The sequence below is a fragment of the Odocoileus virginianus genome, chromosome 21 (genome assembly GCF_023699985.2).
Source record: "Odocoileus virginianus isolate 20LAN1187 ecotype Illinois chromosome 21, Ovbor_1.2, whole genome shotgun sequence".
Taxonomy (NCBI): Eukaryota; Metazoa; Chordata; class Mammalia; order Artiodactyla; family Cervidae; genus Odocoileus; species Odocoileus virginianus.
The window spans coordinates 41,689,175-41,709,172 of record NC_069694.1 but is presented as its reverse complement, the minus strand read 5'-3'; the positions used below and the strand labels follow the sequence as shown (position 1 = coordinate 41,709,172).

Genomic DNA, 19,998 nt, shown 5'->3' with positions numbered 1-19,998 from the left:
CCCCCACCCCCCACTTTGCGGACATGTTCCTTTCACACTGTCGCCATTGAACTAGAACATATCATCAGTTCAGGTGAACAAACAGTTTGTACTACAAGTCCAGAGAATCTCAAAGTCCAGGTAACATAGAGATTAGGTGAAGTTACAGGCACAAAGCCGCACATTACTCAATTAGCTTGGCACCAGTTTAAAGCCCTGGGTTCCACTCAGAAAACATTAAACAGCCCCTCACTGTTTCCCTCTCCCAGGGGTCCCTTCCCCCATCTCAAGCCCTAGTCCTTTGTATTCACTATCCTGTCTTTATTCTTGCTGAGGTTTTTAGCCTTTCATCCAAAGTTACATTTTGTTTCCCCGGAAAACAAGGGTACATTCTGTCTGGTCAACACATCAGTCCACTGAGCTTCAGAGCAAACCCTTTTCTTCTTCTGGAAGACCTCATGGACCCTGACTCTGCCTTCTGAAATTGCTCATGGGTCTCTCATGTGTTGGAACAAACCCGGTTATGGAACCAGGTTCATTTGCCCGACGCGCATCAAGTCAAATACTAAAATGAAGAGCAGAGATGTATTCATCAAGCAAGTCTCAGATCTTCCTCCTCAAAGGAGAGGGGCTTGGGATAGTTACAGATAGAGAAGCAGGGTGGTTTGAAGTTTGGAAAAAGGGGATTGGAGGTAAGGAAAAGATGAAGTCATTGGTGCTCTGTGGAGGCATATCTGAGTTACATGTTTCTTCATGGGACTCATATTCTAAAAGTGACAGCGCTGGTATGATCTGAGGGTGAAGTTTTAGCCTTCTGACATCAAAAGGTCATCCACTGGACATTTTCACAGACCCAGATGAAGGGTCAGTGGTCCTAACCAGTCTTAACTGGCTGGAACCTGACTTGGACCAGAGCTGACTCCAAGTTCCTGAAAAACAGCTTAAGCAATGGTTACTAAATTGGCCCATGCGTCAGAGGTGTTTTCTATTCAGGGTGGTTAAAGAGTCTTGTGACATATTGTCTAAGCTACGTGAAGCTTGGAGTGTATGCAATTGGCCAGAACAATTGAAGAGAGCTTAGTCAGTGAAGGCTGGTTACAGGATATTATTTATTAAACAAGTTACAGTTTAAGGGATCTAACTGATGACTACCTCCATTTCAGGATTCAGAACAGCCTCTTTATCTCTACTGAGCTCTGTCTCAGTCTTGATTATTCTAGGTCTTCCCAGCCCGCTCTGTCTACTATTTGTCTTAGCCTGTGGTCCTATGAAAAGCCCCCCGTTTCCAGCCTTATCCCCTGCATTAGCAGATAGCCCTCTATTTCCACAGGCACGAGTTCCTGACTGCATCCAGTGGCCATATCCTGCCCTGGCATGTCCTAACAAGGCTGTGTATCTTGCAGCCTCACAGACTGAGGCCTCTGCACATCTTGGCTTCCCATCAGTCTGGGTCCCCTAAGACTTCTGAAGAAGTAAGAATTAAGAGTTTTACTACAGAATTTAGAGCAGAGAAAATATTAGTTACATATTACACAGGAAAATATGTAACTCTAACACAAAACTCAAAGAACAAGCAAACGATCCATCCATTTATTTATTCACTCCTTTGTTTACCCCTGTGAGAATCATCCATTCATTTGGTTCTATGCCAGATCCATGCCAGGCCCTGAGGAAGCAAAGCTGCCCAGGAACTCAAGTCCAGCAAGGCGCACAGATGGGCTTCAGGTTCAACCATGTGCTAAGTGATCCTTGAGACGGAGGAGCAGCCTGTTCCCAGTGGGGAGAATAAGGAATTCTGTCTAAAAGGGAATATTTGAGGACACATTAAAAAAAAAAAAAGCATGTTGCAACTGATTGATGGGAAAGGGAGGGGTGAAATTAAACATACACTCTTGTTTCAAAAATTTTCCTAAATGTCCACATGCATTACTCTGGAGTTTAGAAAAAAGGCATTGTTTACAAATTAAGATTAAAGTCAACCCTTAATCAACCATTAATGTCATGGGGAGAGGCTGGGTTTTGGTCTCCTGCTCTATTATGTCTTCACATGCCTCAATAGTCTAATTCCTTTATTTATTCATCCTCTCCTTTATCACCCGTTTTCTGTCACTTCCTTTCATGTGTTTGGCTGAGTCAGTTAATATTTGCTGAGTAAATTCATGTGCTCTACTTTACTCCCCAGATTCTCTGAACTAGACTAGACCAACATGACTGTGAGCAGAAATAACATGTCGCGTCCAGGGTGAGTCACTTAAAAGCCAGGGTGCCTTTCCCTTCTCTCTCTTACCAAGCACCCTCTGGAGCCATGTATACGGAGAACATACCGTGAGGTGATGAGAGCCTGTTTTCCTGAATTTCTGGGAAGAGGTGATGCCCCTCCAACGGACTTCGGACTTGGTGTAAGTGAGGAACAAGTTTTCACTCTGTGAGCTTCACTCTGTGGCGCCCTGTGACTTGGGAGCGCATTCATTCCCACTGCATGGTCTAGCCTAACCTGAATAACATGAACGACTATCTCCACTGCCTTCTGAATATGAAGTATATTTCTGTAAACACTTTGTAAGGCTTAGTGTCTTGACAAGATATTCTTGACAAGAAATTCTTCGTCCACTCTTTCCTTCTTACTGCATTTCTTTTGCTCCTTTTCTCTGTAAATGAGTTTGAGTTGGTTGCTCTCCCAACTCAGTCAGTCAACCAAGACGTGGATTTTAATTCACTTGTGCAAATACAAGCACCCTACCCTGAAGTGCTGCTCCAGGTAAAACTGAACAAAGATATTTTAGGTCAGTTCGCTCTGCCTGTGTGAACCCAGGGTCCATGTATGCCGTGGACTATCATTCCTCAGCCCCACCCAAGCGAGAAGTCTCCTGGGAAGACAACGGAATGCAGTTCAGCCTCAGGAGGAGCGCCCAAGTGCAACACCTCAGAGACAGCAGGTGACATGAGTTAGCCCTCACACCTATTTCCTGCCTGCTCCTGCCCATCCCGTTCCACACACCAGCCTCACAATGAAATTCCCTTACACTAATTGAAATGCCCTTAAGAATCTCTATTGGAAGTGATTCCAATGCTGCATAGTTTCTCTACTGATACTTTCTTCATCCACATTTTTCAAATGTTTGTGTGCACATAGGTATGTATGCATGCATGCTAAGTCACTTCAGTCACATCTACCTCTTTGCGACCCCATGGACTGCAGTCTGCCAGGCTCCTCTGTCCATGGGATTCTCCAGAAGAGAATACTGGAGAGGGTTGTCACGTCCACCTCCAGGGGATCTTCCTGCCCCAGGTATCAAACCCACATCTCTTATATCTTTGCATTGGCAGGTGGGTTCTTTACTACTGGTGCACCTGGGAAGCCCATAGATATGTACAAATACATGTAAATACTCTTTACAATAAGCGTCTTTGTCATGAAAGAATAGATTAAATCACCTCGTTGACCTTGCTAAATAATTTGCTGCAATGTACAGAATCTTAACCAGATAATACCTATCATCTTATAACATCAGGACTTTATGATGATTTAATATAACCTCTGAGTTTATATTAAATAAGTGCTTTATTTGCCTTTGAGTAGTCATAATAAATCATATCATACAATGAAACATGTGTCACTGCTTAATAAATGAGTCACCTTTTTCATTTCACTTGCTCTTGCCCAGTTTCCAGTATGATCTGGTGCTTAAAATTCAAGTGGAGGGAAGAGAGACATAAATTGGGAGATTGTGATTGACATATAGACACTATCCCCTATAAAATAGATAACTATTAACAATAAGGACCTACTATACAGCATAGGAGTCTCGGTAATGGCTTATATGAGAAAAGAATTTTTTTTTAAGTGGATAGATGTATAATTATCAGATGTATAACTGATTCACTTTGCTATACACCTGAAACTAACTCAACATTATAAATCAACTATATGCCAATAAAATTAATAACAAAAAAACCCTCAAGGTGAGATTAATTCATGACTGTACATGCACTGCCAACTATTCATGAGCTACTTCTTAAAGATATTTTCCTCCAATCAAAAATTATTTAAATCAAGGGAACTTCCCTGGTGATGCAAAGGCTAAGAATCTACCTGTCAATGCTGGGGACACAGGTTTGATCCCTGGTCGGGGAAGATTCCAAGTAAGCCCATGTGCCACGATTACTGAGCGCAAGTGCCCTAGCACCCGTGCTCTGCAACAAGAGAAGCTACTGCAGTGAGAAACCCTTGCACTGCAAGGAAGACTAACCCCTGCTTGCTGCAACTAGAGAAAGCTGGCATATAGCAGCAAAGAATCAGCACGGCCAAAATAATAAATCAACATTAAAAAAATTTTAAATTATTTAAGTCAAGGGAAAAGCCTTTGACAAGTTCTTCCCTCGCATAGTTAACTTTTGTCACAGGGCTTCTTTTTTATTCTCTTTTGGCCATTAAGTTTTCCCTTTAAAGTTCATTAGTTTCTATAGAAACAAGAATGTCACTAATATGGGAAAAGCTTAGATATGTCCAGACAAATGTAGTATACAGTAAATTCCTGCAGTGTTTCAAAATGTAGCTCCTGGTTTGGTTTGGTTGATCAAAGGATTTCTAGAAGGTCATTGTCACTACATCTCTGATGTAAAAAATTCATTTGACAGACTGCACACTCACCTTTGGGTCTACCCCTAACCTATTTTATAGGTTGATGAAACATTTCTTGAGACCTAAAACTTTTTCTTAAATTTTGCTGCATTGCTTGATTATTTTGAAAAATGGCAGCTGAATTAAAGGATTGTTTATTCCTAGAGTAAAATGCAATTGCAAGTAGTCTAGTCTCACCTGTGTTTGTTTTACTAGCCTCCAAATGTTTTTTTAAAGAGTCACTGAGATTATCTCTAAAGAGTCCCAACTCAGGGCCTGTCAGAGGTGAGTGACAAGAATACAGATGAGAGAATGCAGAGATAATTTGACCTACTATCTTTCTCTATGGATTCTGAACAAGTGAAATTGATACCGACCATCCAGTTTTCAGAGGAATTAGACTTCCCCGAAGCTTAGATCTAGGATGTCTCTGGGTTCTAAGTAAGCTCCCTTAGCTGACCTGAAGCAGAAGACCCTGTGTTATTCTAAATGATAATTTATACACAATCTGCCTTTATTGCTATTTGCTAAGCAAAGTTATAATTTATTCATTTGTTTGTCAAGTATTTACCAAGTGTTTACAACATATTAGGAACTGTTCTAGGGGTTAGGAATACAACAATGTTTAAAAGAGGTTAAAATCCATAAGCCCATAGAGCTTACAATACTGCATATATATCCCTGGATAAAATAAGTAAAATAAAATATGTTATATGTTGGTGACTGCTATGGATGAAAATTAAGAAGGGACATGGTTAGAGAATGTTGCAAGGGATGCAGTCACTTTAGATCGGATGGTTAGGGTGTGTGGGCACGCTCAGTCGTGTCAGTTGTATCCTACTCTTTGCAACCCGATGAACTATAGCCAGGCTCCTCTGTCCACGGGATTCTCCAGGCAAGAATACTGCAGTGGGGTGCTGTGCCCTCCTCCAGGGGATCTTCCCAACACAGGGATTGAACCTGAGTCTCTTGCATTGCAGGAAGGTTCTTTACCACTTTACCCATGGTTAGGGTACTTATCTTTATTATGTAACATCCTTCAGGGTGAAAAGGATACCAGGGTTTGTATCCAGAAGAACTTCTGTATACGTATTTAATTGGGCTTCACCAATTCTACTACCAAAATACTTCATTATAAATTGATGGCTTTCTCTAGTTTTGATTTTTCTAATTCTTCTATTTTTAACTCTTGTGAAGTATAGATAAAACAAAGATATTTTCAGTCTGTATGAAAATTTCAGTATGGTATAACCGATCAATCACTCACTCATTTTATAAAATTACTGAATACCTACTATGTGGCAGACATCATTACAACATATTGATGATGATACTTTCAGTTGCATAGAAAAATAAACGTGACTCAAAACAGCAATGTCAAACAAGGAACCTATTCTCTTGCCATCTGTTTTTCTACTCTATTTTCTGTCATTTCTTCATCATCCACTACTGGTCCAATGATGCCTATCCAGAGAAAATTTCATTGCCTCATCACGCCCAGCAAAAATTTAAAATAATCATTGTGACTGAGCCAGCTCGGGTAACATGTTCACTTGTGAGCCAATACCATGACCAGAGGAAGGAGTACAGTGACCGGCTTAGCCCAGGTCACATGTGTCTCCCCTCGAACCACAGTTTGTATTTAGCCTCTCTGGTACCACATGATCTACAAATGGTAAATAGACCATACTGAGAAGAAAGAATTTGGGAATAAATGACAAGAACATAGTATTCACTACATCCAAATTAAAGATTTAAAGATGAATGAAATCGGCATAGTTACTGCTTTCAAATAATTAAAAAAAAATTTCCAAACCACTTATTCATGTTGCTCTTTTTCATTCTTCTTATTCATTTTTGAATTCAATATAAATGTAGTTTGAAATGGGTAATAAGTATTTAATAAGTACATAAATAAGAACATATGCACATGGTATACACCAGAATCTAAGGTATATGGGCAGCTAGCTCTATGTGACCTGGTTCCCTGAAACCTACCCTATGGGGATGTAAGAAAGCAGTGGACCATCATCAAGAAAATGCAAATCAAAACCACAATGAGATTATTACCTCATGCCTGATAGAATGGCTCTGATAAAAAACAAAAACAAAAAATAACAAGTGTTGGCCAGGATGTGGAAAAAAAGGGAATTCCTGTGCTTTATTGTGGACATGTAAATTGGTACAGCCACTCTGGAAAATAGTATGGAGCTTCCTCAACAAATTAAAAATAGAACTACCATACCATCCATCAGTTTCATTTCTGGGTATTTATTCAAAGAAAACAAAAACACTCATTTGAAAAGATGTATGTACCCCCATATTCACTGCAGCATTATTTACTATAGCCAATATATGGAAACAGCATCAGTTCAGGTCAGTTCAGTCGCTCAGTCATGTCCAACCCTTTGTGACCCCATGAACCACAGCACTCCAGGCCTCCCTGTCCATCACCAACTCCTGGAGTTCACCCAAACCCATGTCCATCGTGTCGATGGTGCCATCCAACCATCTCATCCTCTGTCATCCCTTTCTCCTCCTGCCCTCAATCTTTCCCAGCATCAGAGTCTTTTCCAATGAGTCAGCTCTTCGCATCAGGTGGCCAAAGTACTGGAGTTTCAGCTTCAACATCAGTCCTTCCAATGAACACCCAGGACTGATCTCCTTTAGGATGGACTGGTTGGATTTCTTTGCAGTCCAAGGGATGCTCAAGAGTCTTCTCCAACACCACAATTCAAAAACATCAATTCTTCAGTGCTCAGCTTTCTTTATAGTCCAACTGTCACATCCATACATGACCACTGGAAAAACCATAGCCTTGACTAGACGGACCTTTGTTGGCAAAGAAGTGTCTATTAATAGATGAATGGATAAAGGTATATATGCACTATGTGTATTTATACACACAGACACACATTCTGGGATAAAGATATAGATATGTCTAGATATATCTCTATATAATAGAATATTATTTGGCCATAAAAAAGTGAAATCTTGCCATTATGACAACATAAGTGAACCTCAAGGGCATCACGCTCAGTGAAAAAAGCCAGAGAAAGACGAACACTGTAAAATCTCACTTACATGTGGAATCTAAAAAAAATAAATAAATAACCGAGCTCATAGATACAGGGAACAGATTGGTGGTTGCCAGGCAGAGTGGGGTGGGAAAAATAAGTGAAGGGGGGTCAAAAGGCAAAACTTCTCTTTATAAAACAAATATGTCCTAAAAATATAATGAACAGCATAGCGACTACAGTAAATAATACTGTACTATATATTTGAAAACTGCTAGGAGAGTAGACCCTAAAATTCTCACCACAAAACAACAAAGACCTTCTGTATAACACAGGGAACTATATTCAATATCTTGTAATGACCTATAATGGAAAAGAATCTGAAAATGAATAGATAAATATTGGGACTTCTCTGGTGGTCTAGTGACTAAGAATATGTCTGCCACTGCAAGGGACACTGGTTCAATCCCTAACCTGAAAAGATCCCACATGCCATGGGGCAACTAAGCCCATGTGCCACAGCTACTGAAACTATATGCCACAGCTACCGAAGCACACACACCCTGGAACCTGTGCTCCGCAACAAGAGAAGTCACAGATGTGAGAAGCCTGTGCACTGCAAAGAAGAGTAGATCCTGCCTGCTACAACTAGAGAAAGCCCACCATGCAACAGTGAAGACCCAGGGAAGCCAAAAAATAAATTAATTAATTACAAAAGAATAGAGAGAACACACACATGTATATATTTATATGTATAACTGAATCACTTTGCTGTATACTGAAACATTGTAAATCAACTATTCCTTGGTCAAGAAAACTTCTCATCACAAGGAAATGAAGTTTGTAACCGTGTAAGGCAACAGACATTAATTAGACTTATTATGGTGGTCATTTCACAATGTGTACAAATATCAGATCATTATATTGTACACCTGAGACTAATCTAGTGTTATATGTCAATTATAGCTCAATTTAAAACTAAATTAAATCCCTCCGCTCCCCCCCCCAAAAAAAAGCAATGCCACTTTTAAGATATCACCTCTTCCCCTCTTCGACTAAAGAAGGAAGACTCTTCTCTGGCTGGGAACATTCAACTGGGAGTTGACTCTAGAAACTGCTGGATTGGCCAAAAACATTTTCTGGAAAAACCCAAAAGAATGTTTTGGCCAACCCAACACATAGGAGATTCTACTGGAGTCCTTAAAATTTTTTTAGAAAAACAGGAATTGGAGCTGGCCCATGAACCACATCATTGCTCAGATGGTAAAGAATCTGCCTGCAATGCAGGAGAGCTGGGTTTGATCCCTGGGTTGACAATATTCCCTGGAGAAGGAAATGGCTACTCACTCCAGTATTCTTGCCTGGAGAATTCTGGACAGAGGAGCTTGGGGCTACAGCCCATGGAGTCACAAAGAGTTGAGCAACTAACACCCACATGAACCACCCCAGACCAGGAACAACTGAGAGTTCTGTTTTGTATAGCCTTAAGTTAGCTGCCTTGGCCTTGCTGAGAAAAGGCTGATCCTCAGGGGTTGTAGTACAAAAGGAACTAGGAAAACTCAGCAGGATGATGGAACCTGGGGGATGGGGACAAACCAGAAACAAGCCAGCAATCACGGGCAATCACTTGAGGCAAAGGGATAGAGACATCGTGGGAAATGGCTGCAAGCAGTGGAATTGGGGACATCAGACAGAATCCTGTGGACAGTCCCAGGACAGCACGGGAGGCTGTGTCTGTGACATCCTCCCATAGCCAAGTGCAATGACATTGCTCTCAGTGGCCACACAGCAAATGTGGACAGAATAACTTGGATTAGCCAAACTATTTGTTTTATTGTTATTTAGGAAATGGACTTCAAAACCCACGATTGGTTGCTCAACCTAAAAAAAAAAAAAAAATTGACTTCCTGCCACTCCATAAATAATCAGCACCCGTGTGATACTAAGCAGGAAATGAAAACGCTTGGTTCATCCCTGGAGGGATGCCATGGATGTGTACTGTCAGAGCTGCAGTTACAACATGGATCATTGACTCGTGGCCAGACGCCCTGGTTGGTTACCGTGCCCTCAGGGATAGAAAATAAGGTAGAGTACCTGACAGGGAATCGACTTTTAGCACTTAACAAGCTGAACGGAATCCACGTGGGAGGTAAACTATTGTCTTTGAGAGCTTTCAGCACTCAATCTGATATCTGCTTTATTTTTGTATCATGTTTTCCAAGTCGAACATTGTTTTAGTGTGGATCTGGTGGGAATATGTTCCCACTAAATTATGGGCCAACTTTTCCTCCTACAGGTACATTCTTTGGCTTTGATATATCAGTGAATATATTTGTCTTATACAAAACACTATTTCCATGTAACCAGTTCTTCCTTTTTAGCTCCCTTTCAAATAATAACGGCAGTTACTAGGTATTTAGTGTTTTCTATGTGTCAGATCCTATCCTAAGGTCTTTACGTGGATTATCTTACTTTAGTCTTACTAAAGCTTGAATAACCAAGTGCTATGATCCTCATTTTTCAAATGAGGGAACTAAGTGATTTGCCCAATGACATGTCACTAAAAGATAATTTGCCTTGAGATCTTTGTGAACTTAAAATCTACAAATTTGGGAGTATGGAGTACTTCCTAAAAGGCTGCCTGCATAAAATTATTGTTTCTTTACTATTAACATCTGGAGTTTGCTTTTTTTTTTTCTGAGGCAAGTAGGAGCTGTGTTGACTCACCTCCCCCATCTGCCATTCCATCACTTACAGGTACAGGTACAGGTACATCAGTACCCTCAAAGTGTCCCACCTGAACTCTGGGCCCAGATATCCAGCGCAGAAGCTATGCTCACACTTGATTGCAACTCTGTTCAGAATCAGTCAGTATAAAACTTGGCTGATGATTTCAACCAAGAACTTTGAGTGCCTTTGCTAATCCAGCTTTTGGCAGAGTATTCTAACTGCCCACCCGTGGAATTCCTGGCTCCTAGAAATAGTTTAGAATGTCTAGAAAGTGCAGGTTCCACAATGGATAGTGTCACATTGTTGTATTAGAGACTCTCGTCTGTGGAACATTAAAATTCATGAACTTTTTGCTCAAATTCTCTTTCCGTACTCAGGGCTAGTAACCACTGAGACCAGGCTATCCGCACCCCCTTATTATTGTCCAAGCATGTTTAATGTTAACATTTATAGTGATAAATGGACATCAATAAGGCTACACATTTACATGAAATTTTATAAAGTAAATTATTGTGTGAAATCAGGAAAATACAATCACAATATGTAGTTAAGGGGAAAAAAGTTCATATAGAGCAGTAAGTTCCAATTTTTCAAAATGTGTTTATATACATATGTGAATATGGGGAACATAACAGGAAGTATGTGGAATACTGACTTGTATGTGCTTCTCCGCATAAACCTACATGCATGCATGTGCTCAGTTGTGTCTGACTCTCTGCGACCCCACAGACTGTAGCCCAAGAGGCTCCTCTGTCCGTGGGATTTCCCAGCAAGAATACTGCAGTGGGTTGCCATTCCCTTCTTGAGGGGATCTTCAGACCCAGAGATGCAATGCACTGGCTCCTGCAGCTCATGCATTGCAGACAGATTCTTTATCGTTAAGCCACCAGGAGCATGTTTTTCTAAAGTATAGTGTTCATATTGCTTTCTTTTAAGCATTGCATTTATAATTTGGAACAAAAACAGGCCTCTAAATTCATAATTTAGAACTACTAGCCCTCCAACTTCCAGATATCATCTTTAAAATGTAAGATTTGTCATAGGTGACTTCTACTCTATTTTGTTTGTTGTCATTGTGTTGTCGTAGGTATCGTCAATGTTTTTAGAGGTTTTGCAATTCTAAGAAATTCTTTCAATTCTAAAGAGTAAAAAAAAAAAAAAAAAAACAAAGAATAAGCCAAGAGCTTCTTTCAATGTGCTGAAACTGTTCCTGAAACAGATGAATGCTCTAGAAGATAAGCAAGGGATTTGGCCTCTGGCCACATAACTGACTGAGAGATCCAAAAAACCTTCCCGCTACAGATCACCTAAGCCTGAAAGAGATGGACCTGGAGTGACCAGGGGCTGTGGGGTATGGACAGGGCTGGGAAAGGATGGGTCCAGACTATGTTTTTAATGTTAAAATGTGCTTCTCAAGTGGTGCAGTGGTAAAGAATCCGCCTGCCAATGCAGGAGACTCAAGAGATGTGGGTTCGATCCCTGGGTTGAGAAGATCCCCTGGAATAGGAAATGGCAACCCACTCCAATATTCTTGCCTGGAAAATCCCATGTATAGAGGAGCCTGACAGACTACAGTCCATAGGGTCACGAAGAGTCAGACACAATTGAGTGACTGAGCATGCAGATCACATACACAGACAATAAAATGACTTCGATTTCTTCACTTTAAATACCAGGCCAGCAAGAAAGCAAGCTCCAAAAAGTTTTCCTGTAAAGAGTTTCAGCATTGAAATCTTTTTAGAAAAACAATCTATGAAATAACTGTATATTTTGTAATATACTTTAAATTTCATATCAGCACACTAGTAGTCTATTTGACAAATATGTTTTGAATACACACCACATGCCAGGCTCTGTGCAAAGGAGTGAACAAAATAGACAAGGTCCCTGCCCTCAAGGGACTTATAGTTTAGGCCTATGCTGATTAATAAATATGGTTGTTACTAGGCGTGTGTGGCTACTGATCACTTAATACGTGGCCAGTCCAAACTGAAATGTCCTATAAGTGTAAAACGTATACTAATGTTTTACACAACTGGTACGTTAAACAACTGGTATGAAATAAAGTTATATACTCAACTTTTTATATAGATTACATGTTGAAATGATAATAGCTTGGATATACTGGGGGAAAGAAAACATCAATATATTAAAATTCACTTAATCTGTTTCTCTTTACTTTTTTTATGTGGCAACTAGAAAAATGTTAATTACACATTCAACTTATGTTATATTTCTGTTGGACAACAGTTACCTAGGCAAAGGGTTCTCAAAATTCTCTGTGCTCATAATTATAAGAGAAGCTTTAAAAATACAGATTCCCAGATTCCACCCCCTAGAGATTCTTATTCTGTCTGGGCTGGGGCTCCTGAGCTAGCATTTCTTTTTAAAGCTCCCAGTTGAGACAATGTGCAGTTATTTTAGGGTCTATCAGAGACAGAGAACCTTCTAAGGCTTCGTCCCAGCCATCTGGGAGATGACAACCTCGCCACCCTCTGATGGCCATCTTCCTTGCCTGTGATGGCTTTAAAATATGTCTGTAAATTGATACCCCTCTCTTCAAGAGGTGGAACCTAATTTCCCTCCTCTCTGTGAACAGAACTTAATGACAAATAGAATGTGGCCAAAGTGATCACATGTGACTTGCAACCAGGTCATAAAACGTGTTATGCCTTCCCCCTCCCTCTTTCTCTCTCTGTCTTTCTCTCTCATCACTTATCCTGGGAGAAGCCTGCTGCCATGCTGTGAGGGCGCTCAAGCAGTCCCACGGAGAAGTCCATGGGATGAAGAACAAAGGCCTTCTGCCAACAGCCAGTAGAAACTCGCCAGGTACACGCGTGAGCCACCTTCAGATGACTGCAGCCCTGGCTGACATCTCGACCGTAACCTCATGAGACACTCTGAGCCAGAGCTATCCTGCTAAGTCACTCCCCAGTTTTTGACCCACAAAGGCTGCATGAGCTAGTATCTCTTGTTTTAAGCAACTAAGTTTTAGGGTGATTTTAGCACAGTGATAAATACGATAAATACCTAACACATTGTTGGCACTGGGCCTCTCTGCTCCTGACCCCTGCCTCCCCGGGGCCATCTGCCAGTGGGGAGCGGCCCCGGCAGCTCAGAGCTATCTGTGGGGGTGCGGCAGGGCACTCCTTTCCATGGTGAGAGCCTAGTGACCACAGACGCTCTTGCTTGAGCACCCAGAAAGGCACCTCAGCGCTGGCATCAGTGCTGGCACGGCCGCGTTGATGCCCTGCTGGTGGTTACACAGTGAGGCGCTTGGTGAAAGTGTACGAGGACAATCTTCTGGGTCCTTGGATGTTTGCTATGGGCATGAGATTTGGTATGTCTCTGCCCTCCTCCCGAACCTGTTTTCACTTTCTTCAGTCTCCATCCCAAAACAAAATGTACCTTTGAGAACAGGGCTGTTGAGAAACACACACAGTGCCCATGTCTACTCCTGACCACAGTCTCCTCTCCTCCAGCCCCTCCTCACCCCCACCTGTGTTTTCAGACCCACCGTCACACTTGACCACAATAAGGACCTCTCCCCTTTCTCCACTCCCCCTCTACCTCTCCCAATAATCCCACCATCCACAGCCCCTACATTTCCTGGCACAAAGACAGTCCTCAACAGGAAATAGTGCAATACACACTTCTACACAGGCTTTTCTCCCTGGAGGAAGCAATAAAGAAAGAGTCTCGGTCAATTGTAGAAAGAACTATTGTAGATTCGTGGTCTTGGTCAAGAAATTCTGCTCTAGTTGGTTTGGCAATAATAACAACAGTAAAGTAATAATGCTTAACTTCCTTTTTTGACACTATTATTTTATATTAAAATTCTTGCAACTTGAAGTTCTTTAAGATTTATAAGGTAAGAAGTTAGTTTCAACTCACTAGATCCCCCAAGTTGCTCTAAAATGAACACCTAGGTATCAACATTAATCAAATGCCTCCTGCTTTTTTGCAGTGCACAAGTGAGACAAAGATTACCTTATTCTTAAACTTTTTTTCTCCATGTTTTTGCCTGGCTTGAAATCAGACTCATGTTCCATAAAGGAGTGATTAAGTACAGACTTCTGTTTTAACAGGATGTATTTAAGGCAGCCAGGAGCTTTCTCCCTGCAAAAGTTAAAGGTCTTAATCAGAAAGAAAAATGTATTTCCCGTATTGACATGCTGCTGCTGCTGCTAAGTTGCTTCAGTCGTGTCCGACTCTGTGCGACCCCATAGACGGCAGCCCACCAGGCTCTGCCATCCCTGCATATTGACATAGGCGTCACTTATTGTTACTGTCCATTAAAGTGTAGGATATTTCAGCTTTGCATGAATATGCAGGTAACAACACAAGGGCATCTGATGCCAGGCTCCTTGTGTCTTGAGTCTTCCACTTTGCTGTCAGAGATACATTCACATTTCTGTGTCTGAACACACAGTTTTCAAGTGTTCTCCTACCTGGCGCCTCCCTCCTACGGTCTTCCACCCCAAACAGATAATCAGTGTATTTCAAAAGGTGCCTTGTTATAGACAGGGTAACTGCAGGCCCACCAGCCTGCATGAGGTGCTACTAGGCGTCATTCCCTATAACTGCAGACAAAGGAGAAGTCTGCTTAATGATGTTTACCCACATCGGCTTGTGTTTGTCTAATGTATAAAAAGGCTTCTGTTATCATTAGACATTCCTGAACAATCACTCTCTCTCGGAACATCAAGCACGCTGAACGAGAGGCGAGGGTCGGGATGGAGGAGGGGGACTAGAAAGCGAGGCTTCCTGGTCCAGTCCTCCCTGCTAGTTCAGCGCCATCTAGTGGGCGCTTTTAAAGAGACTTAAGAGATGAGAAAGCCCAGTTCAGTTCAGTTCAGTCGCTTAGTCGTGTCTGACTCTTTGCGACCCCAGGGACTGCAGCACGCCAGGCTCCGCCGTCCATCACCAACTCCCAGAGCTTACTCAAACTCATGTCCATCCAGTCGGTGATGCCATCCAACCATCTCATCCTCTGTCGTCCCCTTCTCCTCCCGCCTTCCATCTTTCCCAGCATCAGGGTATTTTCAAATGAGTCAGTTCTTTGCATCAGGTGGCCAAAGTATTGGAGTTTCAGCTTCAACATCAGTCCTTCCAATGAACACCCAGGACTGATCTCCTTTAGGATGGATTGGTTGGATCTCCTTGCAGTCCAAGGGGCTCTCAAGAGTCTTCTCCAACACCACAGTTCAAAAGCATCAGTTCTTCAGTGCTCAGCTTTCTTTACAGTCCAACTCTCACATTCATGCATAACTACTGGAAAAACCATAGCCTTGACTAGATGGACCTTTGTTGGCAAAGTAATGTCTTTGCTTTTTAATATGCTGTCTAGGTTGGTCATAGAGAAAGCCCAGCATGCTCCTAAATACTAGGGAAAAGACCTTGTATCCATCTTCACACATAACATGAAGTCACTGTTCATCTTGTGTGTTGTGCGTGCATGAGTGCTAAGTCTCTTCAGTCATGTCCAATTCTTTGTGACTCTATGGACTGTAGCCCATCAGGCTCCCCATCCATGGGATTCTCCAGGCAAGAATACTGGAGTGGGTTGCCATGCCCTTCTCCAAGGGAGCTTCCTGACTCAAGGACTGAACCCGTATCTTGTGTCTCCCGCATTGGCAGACAGGTTCTTTACCACCAGCACCACCTGCGAAGCTGCACAAGTATTTAAGTGTACTATTTAATCTTACGTTGTCTCTAACCTGAGATTTTGACTCCTTAACTCTCTCTTGAACGTGGGCGGGAATGCAAATAATGTAAGATTATAGCAAGCATTGGGCTTCCCAGGTGGCACCAGAGTACCCACCTGCCTAGCGCAGGGGCTGCAGGAGACACAGGTTCGATCTCTGGGTCGGAAAGACGACTTTCCGACTCCCACTCCAGTATCCTTGCCTGGAGAATCCCGTGGACAGAGGATCCTGGTGGGCTGCAGTCTATAGGGTTGCAAATAGTCAGACACAACTGAAGCACCCTCGCAAAGCAAGCATTGTCTGGGAAAAAACATCCCAGAGAGCATTCCAGAGTTCGATAAAATAAGTGTTCTAATGTGACTCTTTATAGTTTTATTATCTTTAAAACATTATTATAAAATAAACTTGTAAATTTCTAGATAATTGACATTTTAAGCACCATGTTGCTTAATAGTATTATTTTCAGAAGAATATTGTAGAAAATTAGATGTTTTTTTCATGGCCCAGAGTTGTTTATTATGAACATCATTTACTATGCAAAGTCCTCAGGAACAATTGTATTACATAGGACTGTTTGACCCACATGAAATGGCCTCTGTTCCTATTAAGTTCCGTGTCCTCTTTCCATAGCTTTTCTTCTTTCTTACTCACATCTACAGCAATTCTTGTATTGTAGCACCCTGAAAGTGAAAGAATGAAAGTGTTAGTCATGTCAGACTCTGCGACCCCATGCACTGTAGTCCACCAGGCTCCTCTGTCCATGGAATTCTCCAGGAAAGAATCCTGGAGTGGGTTGCCATTCCCTTCTCCAAGGGATCCTCCCAACCCTGGGATTGAACTGGATTCTTTACCCTGATGCACCACAGTTCTTAATTGCTTGCTACTTTTAAGCTTAAAGGTAAGTAACCATACAGCTATATTTAGTAAAAAGTGTATCTAAATTAAGAGTGAGGTCCTCTATAGCTCATCTTTGGGTAAAATGTACCTGTCCTAATTAACGGAACCTTTGATGACACTTTTGACTATCTTTTTCTACATTATCCTGAGCTGTCAGATGTCTTTCAGAAAACTGAGATAGCTGAATAAATCACATTCAAATAAGTTAAGAGCAACAGATTTTGGTATACTACTCGTTCAGGGACATTCAGCGAAATATATATTCACATAGAAAATATAGAAAAGATCCGACCATCTGTAACCACAACCTAAGGAAATAGTTTCTTAGATGCTTCCAATAGTTGATGAAATAAAATGTCATGTCAATGACGTGTTAGTCATTTCATGACTGATTTTTGGACTGTTTCATTTTTGAAACCCACTGTTTAAGTGAGAGTAAACTGGACATTGTTTACTTTCTACTTGGTCTCAGATCGCTTTCGATACAGCAGTGTAGCAGCTGATATAAGCTGAGAAGACAGTTACTCACTATGCATGACATTCTAATCCAGTTCTAAGATAGCAAATGGCCCCCTAGAAAGTGAGAATAGTTGTATGTTGCCTCTACTTACAGGTTAGAACATTGGTTAAAACATGATAAGAGGCCAAGATAATGAATGTGACTCCCCTCCCCCACTTTCCCACCTTGGGTCAGGTCCCATTCTGTGAGATCTAGTGTCTGCATCACTTGGAGAGTTCTCTTTGAGAAACAGGGCACAAGTTGCAATCAGGTAAAAAAGTATTTAATTAAGAATACTTTCAAAGAGGTGATGAATTCTATAAACATCACACATCTAAAAGGACAGAATGTTTTTATTAATTAACTACCTGACATCTCCACAATATTTTTTCTATTATCTTAACTGCATGCTCTTTGACTGCCTCTTTAAATGACAATTCTGTGGGAATTCCCTGATGGTCCAGTGGTTTGGACTTGGCCGTTTCACTGATGAGACCCAGGTTCAATCCCTGGTCTGGGAACTGTGATCCCACAAACCACTGGGCATTGCCAAAAAGAAAAAGAATAAACAGCAATTTTGTTGTACAGTTTTTTTTTTTATAAAAACAACAACGTATACTTCAGTCTTACTTGCTAGCATGGAAGCTTTTGGCATGGCAGAAATTTAGAAACAATGAAGATAAGGATGCTCCCTACGAATGAGAATGTGAAGTCTCTTCTGATGGGTGAGCTTTACCATTTCAAGTGAGTAAACCAAGGAGAATATTATTTACTGTGGGAGGATCCAATTGGAGTTATTTTGGAAATGGATTTGGTCCCTTCAGTAAGCAGAAGTTACATAGCCCAGTGTTAAAGAGCTTGGCCATTTACAAGTGTGTGACGTTGACAATCTCTCTGCACTGCAGTTTACTAACACCTAACTCATGAAGTTGTTGGGAGGATTAAAGGAGAGAGTAAATATAACAAATTCAATACAGGGCTTGTTTTGATGTGGTTTAGCTTTTCTTCTGAATTGTTTTGCCTTGAATATTAGCAGTACAAAAGACAAAACAAACAAACAAAAAAGCCAAGCGATGCAGACCCACAGGCAAGACTGGACACTCTCAGACTGCACGTGTATCAAGAATTTAGCCACTTTGATGGGAAATGAGATTGGAGATGAGATGAGGGGAAAAAACAGTGAAATAGTCCTTTATACAGGGAAGAAGAAATATATTCATTTTAAACCAGACTTCACTGCCACAAAACTGGTAGATTTAAAGACTTGTTCAGTCATGCTTTCAAATCTAAAGAAAAAAAGAAAGTTTTAAAAAATGATTTAGATCAACCATATTAAAAACAAGTCAAATGTATCTGGAAGTTGCCAAATTTCTAGTGCCCCGAGGCTAAAGCTTTTCACTATAAAATGTGCTTTTAAAGGGCCTTGAATGTGACCCAGCCCCCGTGTTCTGTTCTGTCTGGAGGACAGGCTTGGGTGTCAGACAGGTCCATGTCTCAGTCTGAATTTTGCCGCTCACTCTCCATGTGACTTTGGGGAAACAATTAAGCACTTCCAAAGCAGTTTACTTTTCTATAAAATAAAAATATTAATTGACTCTACTATATATCTTTGCTACAAGCCTTGCATGAGAGTGAACTGCATGCTTTTAGCATGGTTCTGACACCTTCTGGCACTGAGGAAAAGTTAGCTGTTGTTACCATTATCATTTTTATTATTCTTATTCAGTGGGGAGTGTGAAGATTTTATTTTGCCGATTGTTTTTCGGCTTATGGTAGTTTTATTTCCCCAAGAGCTATATTGTGTTTTTGTATTATCTTTGGGGGCCTTCTCACTTATAACTCAACACTCTGAGATACTGATAGAGATCTAAATACTCAGAGTGCTTAGCAAAAAGTAGAATGCATGGGCTGGTGTGTATGTGTGTGTGTTCTGATTTCAAGCACTCAATATAGCTTTAAAACTGTCCTTCCATATGTATCATGATATATATATCACTCAGCACAATGCCTACTTCATAGTAGGCACTTAGTCAAAGTTAAGGCACTCTTCCATAAGCCTCATGTATTCACACCCATTACCTTTGCTCTTGGGGCTTCTCAGGTGATGCAGTGATAATAGAATCTGCCTGTCAATGGAGGAGATGCAAGACTTTTGTTCAATCCTTTGGTTGAGAAGATCCCCTGGAGTAGGAAATGGCAATCCACTCCAGTATGGTTGCCTGGAGAATCCCATGGACAGAGGAGCCTGGCAGGCTATAGTCCATGGAGTTGCAGAGTCAGACATGACTAAGCACACACACATACACACAGATACCCCAGACATGACCTTTGCTCGCATCAAGTCTTATCTGGGCTATTCCAGCAGCTTTCCCCTGCTTAGCCCAGCTGCTGCACAGCCATCAGTTATTATCCAAAAACACTTACCATTAATGCTCTATAGGTCTATGTCTGATTTTGGAGCACTTATTGAAAGAAATTTCATCCAGCTGTTCCACAGAACTGTAAAAACGAGATCTGCCTCTTTGTGGATTGGTTACCATTGGCCAT

General features: G+C 41.3%; 1 long non-coding RNA gene across 2 annotated transcripts in view; it reads left to right on the top strand.

Annotated features, from left to right (window-relative positions):
* Positions 1-2,196: 2,196 nt before the first annotated feature.
* The window catches only part of LOC110138256 (uncharacterized), a 30,259-nt gene continuing 12,457 nt past the window's right edge, over positions 2,197-19,998 (top strand). For both annotated transcript variants that reach the window (XR_002314162.2, XR_002314161.2), the window contains exon 1: positions 2,197-2,378. This is a non-coding gene — a long non-coding RNA (uncharacterized lncRNA). The remainder of the gene's footprint in view (positions 2,379-19,998) is intronic.